We start from the raw sequence: 11,495 nt of genomic DNA on the forward strand, positions 1-11,495 counted from the left end.
ATTATCTTTCTCTTATAGGAGAAAGGGTTTCTCCCTTTTGAGACTCTAATAAATGATTCTAAAGGGATCTTCTTTTCCTTTCATTAGAGAACCGTCATCTTTATCATCTTTTTTCCCAGAAGAGAAAGGTCTTCTCTCTTTTGAATCTCTAAGTAGAGATTCTAAAGGGATCTTCTTTTCACCATCATTCTTCCAGAGGAAAAAGGTTTTCTAAGTCTCCAAGAAGAGATTCTAAAGGAATCTTATTTTCCTTCTTTTAGGAAACCGTCATCTCTATCATCATTCTCCCAGAGCAGAAAGATCGTCTCCCTCTTGAGTATTCAGGAAGAGATTCTAAAGGGATTTCTTTTCCTTCCTTTGTGGAACCGTCATCTTTATCATTATTCTTCTGGACGCAAAATGTCTTTCCTCTTTTGAGGCTTTAAGAAGTGAATCGAATGGGATCTTCTTTTCCTTCCTTTTGAGGAACCATGGCCTTTATCATCTTTCTCCCTAAGGATATAGGTCTTTTCCTTCCGGGGATCCAGGAAAAGATTCTAAAAGTATCTTCTTTTCCTTGCTTCTAGGGAACAGTGAACTTATCATCTTTCTTCCGGAGGAAAATGGTCTTCCTTTTGATGATCCAAGAAGAGATTTTAAAGTGATCTTCTTTTCCTTCCTTTTGGGGAACCGTCATCTTTATTATTTCTCATGGAGGGGAAAGGTTTTCTCCCTTTTTAGGGTCTAGGAAGAGATTGTGAAGGGATCTTCTTTTCCTTTGTTTTCGGGAACAGTGATCTTTTATCATCTTTCCCCGGAGGAGAAAGGTTTTCTCCATTTTAAGTCTCCGGAAAGAAATTCTAAAAGGACCTTCATATTTCTCCCTGAGGAGAAAGGTCTTCTCCCTTTTGAGTCTCCAGGAAGAGATGCTAAAGTGATCGTCTTTTCTTTCATTTTAGGGAACCGTCATCTTTATCATCTTTCTCCCAGAGAAGAAATGTCTTTTCCCTCTTGAGTTTCTACGAAGAGATTCTGAAGGGATCTTCTTTTCCTTCCTTCTGATGAACCATCATCTTTATCATTATTCTCCCAGAGGAGAAAGGTCTTCTCCCTTTCGAGGCTCGAAGAAGTGATTCTAAAGGAATCCTCTTTTGCTTCCTTTTGGGGAACTGTATCATCTTTGTCCCGGAGGAGAATTCCTTCCTTTTGGGAATCCGTCATCTTTATCATATTTCTCCTTGTGGAGAAAGGTCTTCTGACTTTTGAGTCTCTAGGAAGAGATTCTAAAGGGATCTTTGTGTATGGTATAAGTCTTTTTCAGTATGGCTAATGGCACCTGGAAGTTTTGACATGAACACACACAGACACATATATTGATATCGTCACTCTTACATGTTTTATAATTTGTGTAAGGTTCGGTTTTGATAATTAAGGTGTTCCTTTGGAAATAATACCCTTGATTTTATGCTTTGATTGATTTTGAGAAATTATTTAAGTAGATTGAAAATAATTTGGTATTATAAATTTATCTAATTTTAATAATTATGATAAAGTGCTCTAGATAAGTTTAGTTATTATTATAATTGCCCAAAGGTGATTTATTAATCATGATGATTAGTCCATGAGCATTTTAGTAATTATTAAAAAATTTCAGGGGGGGTGTTGTAATTATTTTGTTTAAAGATAGTACAATAAATTGTCCATTGATTATTTATCAAAGATAGATAGATAATTTTGAAGAATCATCTATTATTTATCAAGGATGGAGAATATCTTAAGATGGTTTGGACATATCCAACGTGGGCGTTTGGATGCTCCAGTGAGAAGAAGCGACTCGTGCCAAGTTGATGGAGTAAAAAGAGGTAGGGGCAGACCGAAAACAACTTGGGTAGAAACAGTGAGGAAAGACTTGAGGGCTAGACATAACAGATAACATGACCTTGGATAGGATAGAATGGAAGAAAATGATCCATGTAGACGAACCCAACTAGTGTCAGGAGTAGACTTAGTCAATTTGTGCCGAGTAGATCCTTTCACTTTCTTCATGAAAATTTCTAAAGGATTCATCAGCCGACCCCAACTAGTTTGGGGCAAAGGCTTAGTTGAGTTGAGTTGAGTATCAAGGATATTCATGGAATATTGCTTTATTAGGTTTACTATTGCTAAAATAAATCTTCTATGAATTATAGCATGTGAATAACAATAATTAAACTCTATATGATGAATTATCATTAAAAAAGTGGAAGCATTGATATAATTGTCCTATTTACATGATCTGGAAAGAGTTGAAGTGAGTGGTTAACCACCAAAGTGTTCCATTCACGAAAACTAAATGACTTTCCAAATCATTTAGGAAATTGCATTTTGAATTATAGTAGGTAGTGGTTGGCCCAAAGGAAAGCCCTACTTGGCTCAATTCAAGACGGCACATGCAATCGAAGAAAGTCTAATAGCCTAGCAGATCTCTTCAACCCAAAGGTATTGATATTTTCGAAAGCTATTGTATTTTGTATCGGTTGGCATTGCGATAAGTTCTGGAAAGGACTATTGCATGTTGTGTTCTTATCCCAAAGGAGAGATTACTTAGATGTAGTTGATTACTTAGATGTAGTTTAGACTTCAAGTGAATTGATTAAAGAAATTGTTGTAAAATTCTAGACAGGACCGTTGTACATTATGATCTTATCCCAAAGGAGAGATTACATGGATGCGGGTAGGACTTCGAGGGGATTCTTAAAAGAATCTAGATAAAAGCGTCGGTGACGTAGTTTCAATTCGACTTTTATAGGAATCAACGCTTCATCTATACCCAGTCAACTACCATCGATAGTGACACTTAGCGATTGTTCTAGGGATCATGGATTTTGACTTGGATCTTAGAGAAAGATGATCCGCCCAAACAATGAGAATATTGCTCTAGTAAAGCGAGTACCAAGTATGAAAGACGGGTGATGGCCGATCGAATATGTATTCTAATCATGTGTAGGTATATGTCCGAGGTAATCATTGGTGGTATTCCTGAGTATGATAAGGCCAAGGATTTCTTGGATGTCGTGGTGCAAAAATTTGTTGAATATGAGAAAGCATAGACTGGAATTTTAATGAATACCATGATTAACATGAAATGTGATGGAAACGAAAGTGTGCGCGAGCAGATCTTACGAATGATAGACGTGGGATCTAAACTTAGGTCTCTGGGAGTAGACATATCAGATTCATTTATAGTACCTTGGCCTTGAATTTACTTCCGTCAAAATTTGGACAACTAAAGACCACTTATAATGCATTTAAGGAAAAGTGGGAGCTGAATGTGCTGATCTCCGTATGTGTCCAAGACGAGGATCGTTTGAAGAAAGAAAGAACTAAAAGTGCTTACGTGATACAACATGAGAAAGCTAAAGAGTTCACTTTTCAAAGGTAGAAGCCAAAGTTTAAGGAACCTTTCTAGCTGAACACGTCGAAGCTGCCACAAGATCCCAAGATTGAGAATAGCCATGTTATTAAATGCTTCCATTACAGGAAGAAGGGACATAAGAAGATAGAGTGTCGCCAATATCCAGCTTGGCTAGAAAAGAAGAAAAAAGCAGTGGATGTTCACAGGCCCATGGCTTCAAATTAAAGATGAAGTCACTTTCCAAGTAGTAAATGGAGAAAGTTTTCTTAGAGCTAATAAAAATTGGTTGAAAATAATTTATTGAAGTACAGAGAGTAGAGACCATTTTCAGTTGATTAATCCTTTAATGTACTTGGTTAGTGAGAGCACATTTTAATTTTGACATATTGTAAAGAATAACAAGAACTACGTGCAGGCTTGATCCCAATTCCGGGTACGTAGGCAGCTCTTAAAGTTACTTAGAGCGCAGCCGGATTGATTTAATAAAAAATTCTGATATCGGTCAAGGAATGTGTTATCATTTGGGTAATTGTAGAAATATTCCTAGAATGAAAGCCTTAAGTTTCATACTTAAGCATGACCGTAGTAGTCGACTCCATGTAAGAAGCATTAATTCTTGAGCATGATGGTAATAGTCAGATAAGGGCTTCAGGTAAGAAGCAAAAGTGCCTTAAGTTTTACAGTTAAGTATGACGATTATTACTCACATGAGAGCTTCAGGAGAAAAGCACAAAGGTTGACCGATATTGGATTTAGCGTAAAATGATCACATAAAAGTACGGTATTTCCATACTACACATTCCATGCTTGTCGGCGATCATTTGTGAACGAGATTTCTAGTAATTGTGATCATACTTGGTCGTATACCGTTTGATGCAGTATTGACCTCTATGGTTCGTTGTTAGAATCTTGTGAGATGTGATCCTGTTTTTGAGATGTCATCACATTAATCTTATTTGGCCAAGAAGTCTTCTAGTCTAGATATGTATCAAGGTTAGTCTTATGTTCAATGCTTGCCAAGTGGGAGAATGTAGGATCTTATATTGGCAATCATTGATCTAAGATCGACGGTCTAGATTGAAGAATGAGATTAAATATGAAATTACTGGAGTTGCCTGTTTCCACAGTGATTAGTGAAGGGTATTTTAAGGTAATCAGTGGATCTCATCCTAATTGAGACATGGATAATTAATGTAGCCCTAGATTCAACTACATCCGTTGGTTAAATAGATTAGGCCAATTAGGATTTATTGTTGGTGGAACCATAGGTCTTTTTCTATAAATAGAGGGGCTCGTCTCTGCTGCCATCTAAACTATCCAAAGGGAGATTTCTCCCACCAGGCGGACCAGAGAGGTAGTAGAAAGACATAGCCCGATCGATCACCGGCATGGCCGATCGAGGTAAGTCTCACAATCTTTCTTTTGTATTCTAGTTTATTTGCACGGATCTATTTGCACATTAATTTAAGATCTTAAGATTAACATCTTCATCATATTTCTCCCGTAAGAAAAGGTCTTCTTCCTTTTAAATCTCCGAGGAGAGACTCAAAAGTACTTATCTGCTTCTCGGAGGAAGTCGGTAAATAGGGAAAAGAAAAATGCTAGTTTGAGAAGTCTTTTTTTGTTTACCTTTTTGTCTTTTTCTTCTTTTTTTGTTGGTTCTTCTCTTCCTTTGCGTCATTTTCTCTCCAAATGATCTGGTCCCTCTCAAAAGTATCTTTCCTCTATTTATAGAGCTTCTTGGTGTCATTGGCTAATGCTAACTCATCGTTTATCTTCAATTTCACAATCTCCACTTTCTCTTATTGGAGCCGTTACCAACGACCAGCTCACCCTTACCGTTCGTTCCACGATTTCAACATCCCTCTTTTATGGGAAGTTACGTAACCTCATCATTTATCCCTTTTGTTTTAGGAAAAACGTAATCTGTAACCACCATTTCTCTCTTCTTTTTTTACCGAGGCATTTTACCTTTATCCCTTTCATTTTTCTTTTTTTTGTAAAATTTTGAGTTCAACAATTATTTTTCCCCTGTTTCCCTTTATATTTATTTTTCTGATTGCATCTCTAGTTATTGCTAGTTGCTACATGTTTGGGTGCTAGCTTGGTATGTTGATGTCTACCTTGTTTGGTAGTATGTTCTGCCTTCAGTTGACTGATTAATTAATTGAAAATAGTTTACATTTGAAAAAATGTTAGATATTTATTCATGTTGAAAATGAGATTGAGATGAATGTGAGTTGGAGTGAGAGCTCTCCCCCAGCCCCCCTCACTAACATGTCTCTCTCTCTCTCTCTCTCTCTCTCTCTCTCTTTATATATATATATATATATGTGTGTGTGTGTGTGTGTGTTAAGTACAATGACCAAAATACTCTTAAGTACATTAAATGCATCTAACAATTCATTTTCTTGTTTTATTTGAGAAAATCCACTCATTGTTAGGGTTTGTCGGAGCACCATATATATTGTTTTGTTTTTCATTTTAACATTTTGTCATTTAGCAGGGAAATATATAGAAGTTATTGTTCAAAGTGGATAAATATTACGAGTTATTTATTCATTTTTCAAGATTAAATATTGGTTTCCCCAATTTATCGTTAATATTTGTTAATTAATTGAATAAAATTGAGATTTTGAAGTTTTGTAGATGACTTTTTCCATTTTAAAAACTCTTCTTCCTGATCTCATTTTGCAATATTTTAGAAATTTTACCCTCTTCTTTTAATGAATCAATTTGCATGGTTTTCCTATTTTTCATACATTCCAAAAAAGAAAACTCAAATAGAAATAGACAAGAGACAGAGCAACACAGAATTCATTGACGTCACTGACTTTTCATGATTCTCGATCATATAATACCAGCTACAACAGTTTCCTACACTGTCTACTTACAAATACTTTTGAGAAAAACAGAAAAACACGAACCTGATGTCACTCTCTCCTCAACTAGACATAGCACTACCTAAAACTGTTTTCACTACTTACAATTACTCCTGAGAAAAACAGAAAAAACGCCAATCTCATTTGAAAGCGAACTCCAAGATTAGCCTCAATTCTTGCAATTTCATTCTCATCATCTCCTGTCATTATCAATCATTAATATATTAGAATAATAGAAATCTTTTTGTCATTATATATTTACAAATTAATGGGAATCAGGTGATGTCAGGAGGTATCCAATAGCCTCGACAAATACTAATTTATTTATCGGTATCGTTACTAATTTTAATATTAATTTTGAAAATTGGGTTTATGGATGAAATGGTTCTTGTTGAAAGAAGTGGTTGTCCCTCTCTCTCTCTCCCCACTCTACAAAAACCACCCATTTTCAAATGTGCCAGAACCATAGAGAAGTTTTTTTACCTTCAAACGGGAACATAAGAAGGTAACTTTCAACATTTTCATATGTTTTCCTTATTTTTCTTATTACATTATAATTTTTGTGGTTGTTGGCTGTTTTACAGGTGAAGATAATTACTTCCAAGGTTTTAACGACATTTGAAATCTTCAAAATTTTGGTAGCATTAGACTTTTCTTTCCTTCCATTTACGAACTACGTGTTTTGTTGGGAAGCGCTTCTTGGAAAGAAGGTGAACCGAATAGGTGTAGTTTGTTTCATATAAATGAATTTTGACATCAAGCAAATTGTTCTCCTATTCTCTGTTAGTGAGGTACAGACAAATAGTTTGCATGGTGAATCTTAGAGGGATCCGAAGCCCGCTCTAAAGACTCACTCACTGGCAGACAGATGGATTTTATCATACCAAAAGGCAGTTTATACATGCCAATTTAAACCAGTTTATGACTGACCAGATTACATCCAGAATTGGTTGCTGAGTTGTGTTTATCACAGTAAGATTTCAAGGTCAAATTCCTTTTTATGCACATCCACTTGAGAACTTAAGGAATCTCCCACAAGATTATGATTTTTTTGTTACATCTACATCAAAACTCATTAGAGCATGTCTCTACACACTTGAGCAACGCCCCGTCGCACTTTCCCTGCATCACTCATGCATTATACCTTTTCTTAGATCAAAGGTCTTATGGTTTTTCAGGCTACCAAGAGAAATTTATCTTCAACAGTTGTTCGTGTGGATAATAGCATAATTGAGTGTGATGTGCTTAATGCTGCTACAAGAGATGAAGTGTGATTGGTTAGTAGCTTATTATAATTGATTATTTTTTCTGTTTCGCACAGAGCATCAACATTTCTAGAAATTCATGTAACCATTTTTTTAGGGAAATGTTATCAGCACTACTGTATTTTGATGAGGACACTCCTCACTTTATTAAAAGTACGGTATGGTCCGCACCATAGGATGATCCAAACCGTCCATTAGATGGGCCACAACCTAAAGGCCCAAAAATCATTTCCATAGGTTAGATCAGAGGGTTAGGATCAACCTATGGAAATGATTTTTCGGCCACAACCTATTTAGACTGTGGCCCATCTAATGGACGGTCTGGATCATCCTATGGTGCGGACCATACCGTACAGTTAATAAAGTGAGGAGTGCCCTTATTAAAATACAGTAGTGCTGATAACATTTCCCTTTTTTTATAGGTGGTTCAACTACAAGGAGATCTGAGAGGTTCTGGCATCGATGTTGAAGAGGTTCATCGTCAAGTCCAAAATTTGGTGATCTATCTTTATTTTACTTAGAGTTGACCTTTTTCTTTAATTTAAAAATTCAAAATTTATTTATTTACTTTATGCGAAAAGTCATATATATATATATATATATATATATATTAAAAGTTACAATTAAAGAGATGTGTATCTTAAATATTATCTTCAATTCCTATAAATATTTGTACATACACTCATGCTTTTAAGTTTTTTCTTCTTCCCAATTTATTCCGCAAACGTGAGGCATGTTCTCAAGGGTTCCGAGCTGTTTAAGTGCACGTCCCCTTAGAGTGGACGAGTTGTATCATGGAGGCATATGCTAGAGAATCCATTTCCACTGTTGATTCGTCAAATGCAGGGACAATATTTTCCTTAAGGTTTAGATCAGTGCCTCGACTCAACCGTAAGTCATTCTCTCTCTTTACTGTTTGATTCTTTCTATTATTTTTGGTTCGGTTACATGTGGATTATTGCTTTATTTGTGTTGTTTATTATTATAATCTGAAATTCCAGTGTATTTTTACCAACACTTGGTAGGATATATAGATTTTCTACCAATTGGAATAACAACTCTTTGTCAGAAATGAGAAGAATGATTTTAAACTTTGTTGCATCTCAGGAAGCAAAAAATGGGGAGCAAAGTGGAAAAGTGGGGTGTTACTCATGCAACAAACTTTTAAATCGTCTACAGTGTTCTTGTCTTCCTTGCGTAGATCATAATGTGGATCCTTATTGTAGTTTGCATTGAACTTAACCTCTAAAATTAGATAATGTTTTGTAGTACGATGATATATTTTAGTTTGCTTGGTTTCATTAAATAAGAGCTCTTTCAACATGGTTCCAACAGTTCCTTAGATGTTATGATGTGTACATTTAGCTTAGGCCACGTTTGGATACCCACAAGATTTAGATTTGGATTTAGTTGATATTTTGAGCTGGATCAGATCCTTAGATTTCCAAATCATCTTCAACATTGCCAAAAATTCTGATTTTCAAATCTTTTCTGCTAGACATATTTGGAAATCAATATTTGTGTCAACTTCCTTCACCGTGTGCTCCTCAATGTTGCTCCAGCAGCAGCGATGAGACATCCCTCCCTCCCTCCATCTCTCTCTTTGTCTCTCTCTTAAAACATGATCATGAAGATGAATGATGTATTTTGTCTTCAAAACTCAAATCCAAATCTAAATACAAATGCATGAGGTATCCAGACAGGCCCTTACGGAATTTTTAGAGCTGAGAAAAGCTCTTCTAGCGTATGTTATGATTTACATAGAATACACAGGTTTTTTGTACCTAATTTTCGGGATTTTTCTTAATTTAAAATATTTTAAAAAAATATTATTTTTAAAATTATTTCACTCTTATCCGACTTCATGAAAATTTTCTAAGGGATTCATTAGCCGACCCCTACTAGTTTGGGACAAAGGCTTAGTTGAGTTGTATTTTACACTTTTATCCGCCGTTAGAACCGCCAGCAAAAGTTCCTTTGCTTTGTTTGGTTGCCCAAAAGCCTGGTTAATCCATGGATTTTAGTTAGTTTTGGGGTGCCACATCAGCAGAATACTCTTCTTGTTTGCCAAACCAAAATTAAAACCCTGGAGGACTACCTGCTTCGTCGGGTGAATGTTGTCCCCGAAGCAGTATCCTTGTTCAAATGTGATTTTGAGTCCAATAATCAGTTTAGCACTCACAATCGGTTGTTATAATCAAAAGACCCTGTTCGTTTCAGATTGTGAAAACCGATTGTCAGCACCAACCAGATTATTGTACCTAAAATTACGTTTCATTTTGAGTCCAATAATTGGTTGGGGGGTTCAAAATTGGCTGCCACAATCTGAAACGAATTTTACAAAAATTCAGAGTGGATTTCCTGGAAATCGGCCCATTCACTTTTCGATGAATGGTTGAGATTATTAGTCTAACTGAAAAAAAAGGTTTTTTAATCTCAGCCCTTCACAAAAAAGTGAATACTGATTTTGGAAGACATACACAGGCCATGTTTGGCAACTATGAATTTCTTTTTCAAGGAATATTAATTTGTCTAGTGGTGAGAGAAGAGAGAGAGAGAGGGAGGGAGAGGATCTCCACCCCCTACTCCCTTGCCCCTCTCCCACGACTGTATAAATTAATATTCCATGGAAATAATTTTCATGACTTATGCATGGCCTTAGTTGGGACGTGGAAATTTCAAGATCTTTTTGAATGTAAGTGGTGTAATTTTCTTTAAATTATTAAGAAGTATTAATAATCATTCATGCAGTTATTTGCTAGGCAATTTCTTGGGAAATCATTTTGCACCTCACTTTTGGATGAGAGAACAGCCACCTCTGATGAACTAAATGAATAAGACAAAATCTACTAAAAGCCTGTGTGGCTATTCTCTCATGCAAAAGTGAGCTGCGAATGGCTTTCTCCGAAATTGCCTAGCAAATCCCAAGCAAGAAATATGCTAAAGTTACTCTCTTTAATTTATAACAGCCACGCTTTGGGGCCCAAGTAATGAATGCTGGTGTAATCGGATCAACATCCACATGCTCGCCCCATGTCCCTTGACCCATCTTGATTGGATGATCCTAGCCCCTTGATCCACAAAGGCTCGTTTAGGGTTTCCGCAAAGAAAAGTTCAACCTTTGATTTGTACAGTCATTTACACAAGATCAATGGTCTCAATTACACCAGATGTCCCCCTGTTTAATTAGTCGATTCCCCTGTTTAATTAGTAGATTTATTAGTGAACAACGAAAATTTTTATCTAGACGAGTGAATCGAGTTTAATTAGTCGATTTATTAGTGAACAACGAAATTTTTTATCTAGACGAGTGAATCGAGTTTAATTAGTCGATTTATTAGTGAACAACGAAAAATATTATCTAGACGAGTGAATCGATTGACCAATCTCAATAACTAAGTATGCCCTTTGTAAAGGATTCTGAGACAATCTAGACGAGTGGTATTTTTCATTTTAGAGTTTAGCATAAGACTCTTAACAGTTTTATTATTTGGATAAGGTTTTGGGAATAGCTATCAAATTTGTGATTGACCACGAGAGTGGTTGCTTCATAGCTTGAACAATGAAGCTAAACACTGCAAGAAAACCCCTCATTGCAACAACAAATAGATTGTCTCTACCATAGGTAATTATCAATACTTGAGACGGTTTATATTGCTATTACTGTTTCTAATAATTTTTCCATGGTTATAAATAATCGTCACTGTTTATGTTCCTTCACCGATGATAATATAATATCTTTCATCATAGGTGAATTTAATCATTTAGTTGAAATTTTTATTAAAATGTTTAGCGACAGAATTTTTATCCTGCCTGTTGCCCGCCATTGAAGTCTTTTCCATTGAAAATTCCACAACGATAGGTGGAGACATAAATTTTTTTCCATCATCTGCCTGATATATCCGCGACAACTATTTATATCCATCGCCATATAATTTTGATAATCCTGCCACCAGTTGTCGCTATTTTTATAAT

General features: G+C 35.8%; 1 long non-coding RNA gene across 1 annotated transcript; it reads left to right on the forward strand.

Moving 5' to 3' along the window:
- Positions 1–7,791: 7,791 nt before the first annotated feature.
- LOC143852009 (uncharacterized) lies at positions 7,792–8,854 on the forward strand. The gene is made up of 2 exons (XR_013236596.1): positions 7,792–8,411; positions 8,628–8,854. It is a non-coding gene; the product is annotated as an uncharacterized LOC143852009 (long non-coding RNA).
- Positions 8,855–11,495: the final 2,641 nt, after the last annotated feature.

Source organism: Tasmannia lanceolata, unplaced genomic scaffold (genome assembly GCF_043159265.1).
Source record: "Tasmannia lanceolata isolate RefF3 unplaced genomic scaffold, GAP_Taslan_0.1 ptg000018l, whole genome shotgun sequence".
NCBI classification, from domain to species: Eukaryota; Viridiplantae; Streptophyta; class Magnoliopsida; order Canellales; family Winteraceae; genus Tasmannia; species Tasmannia lanceolata.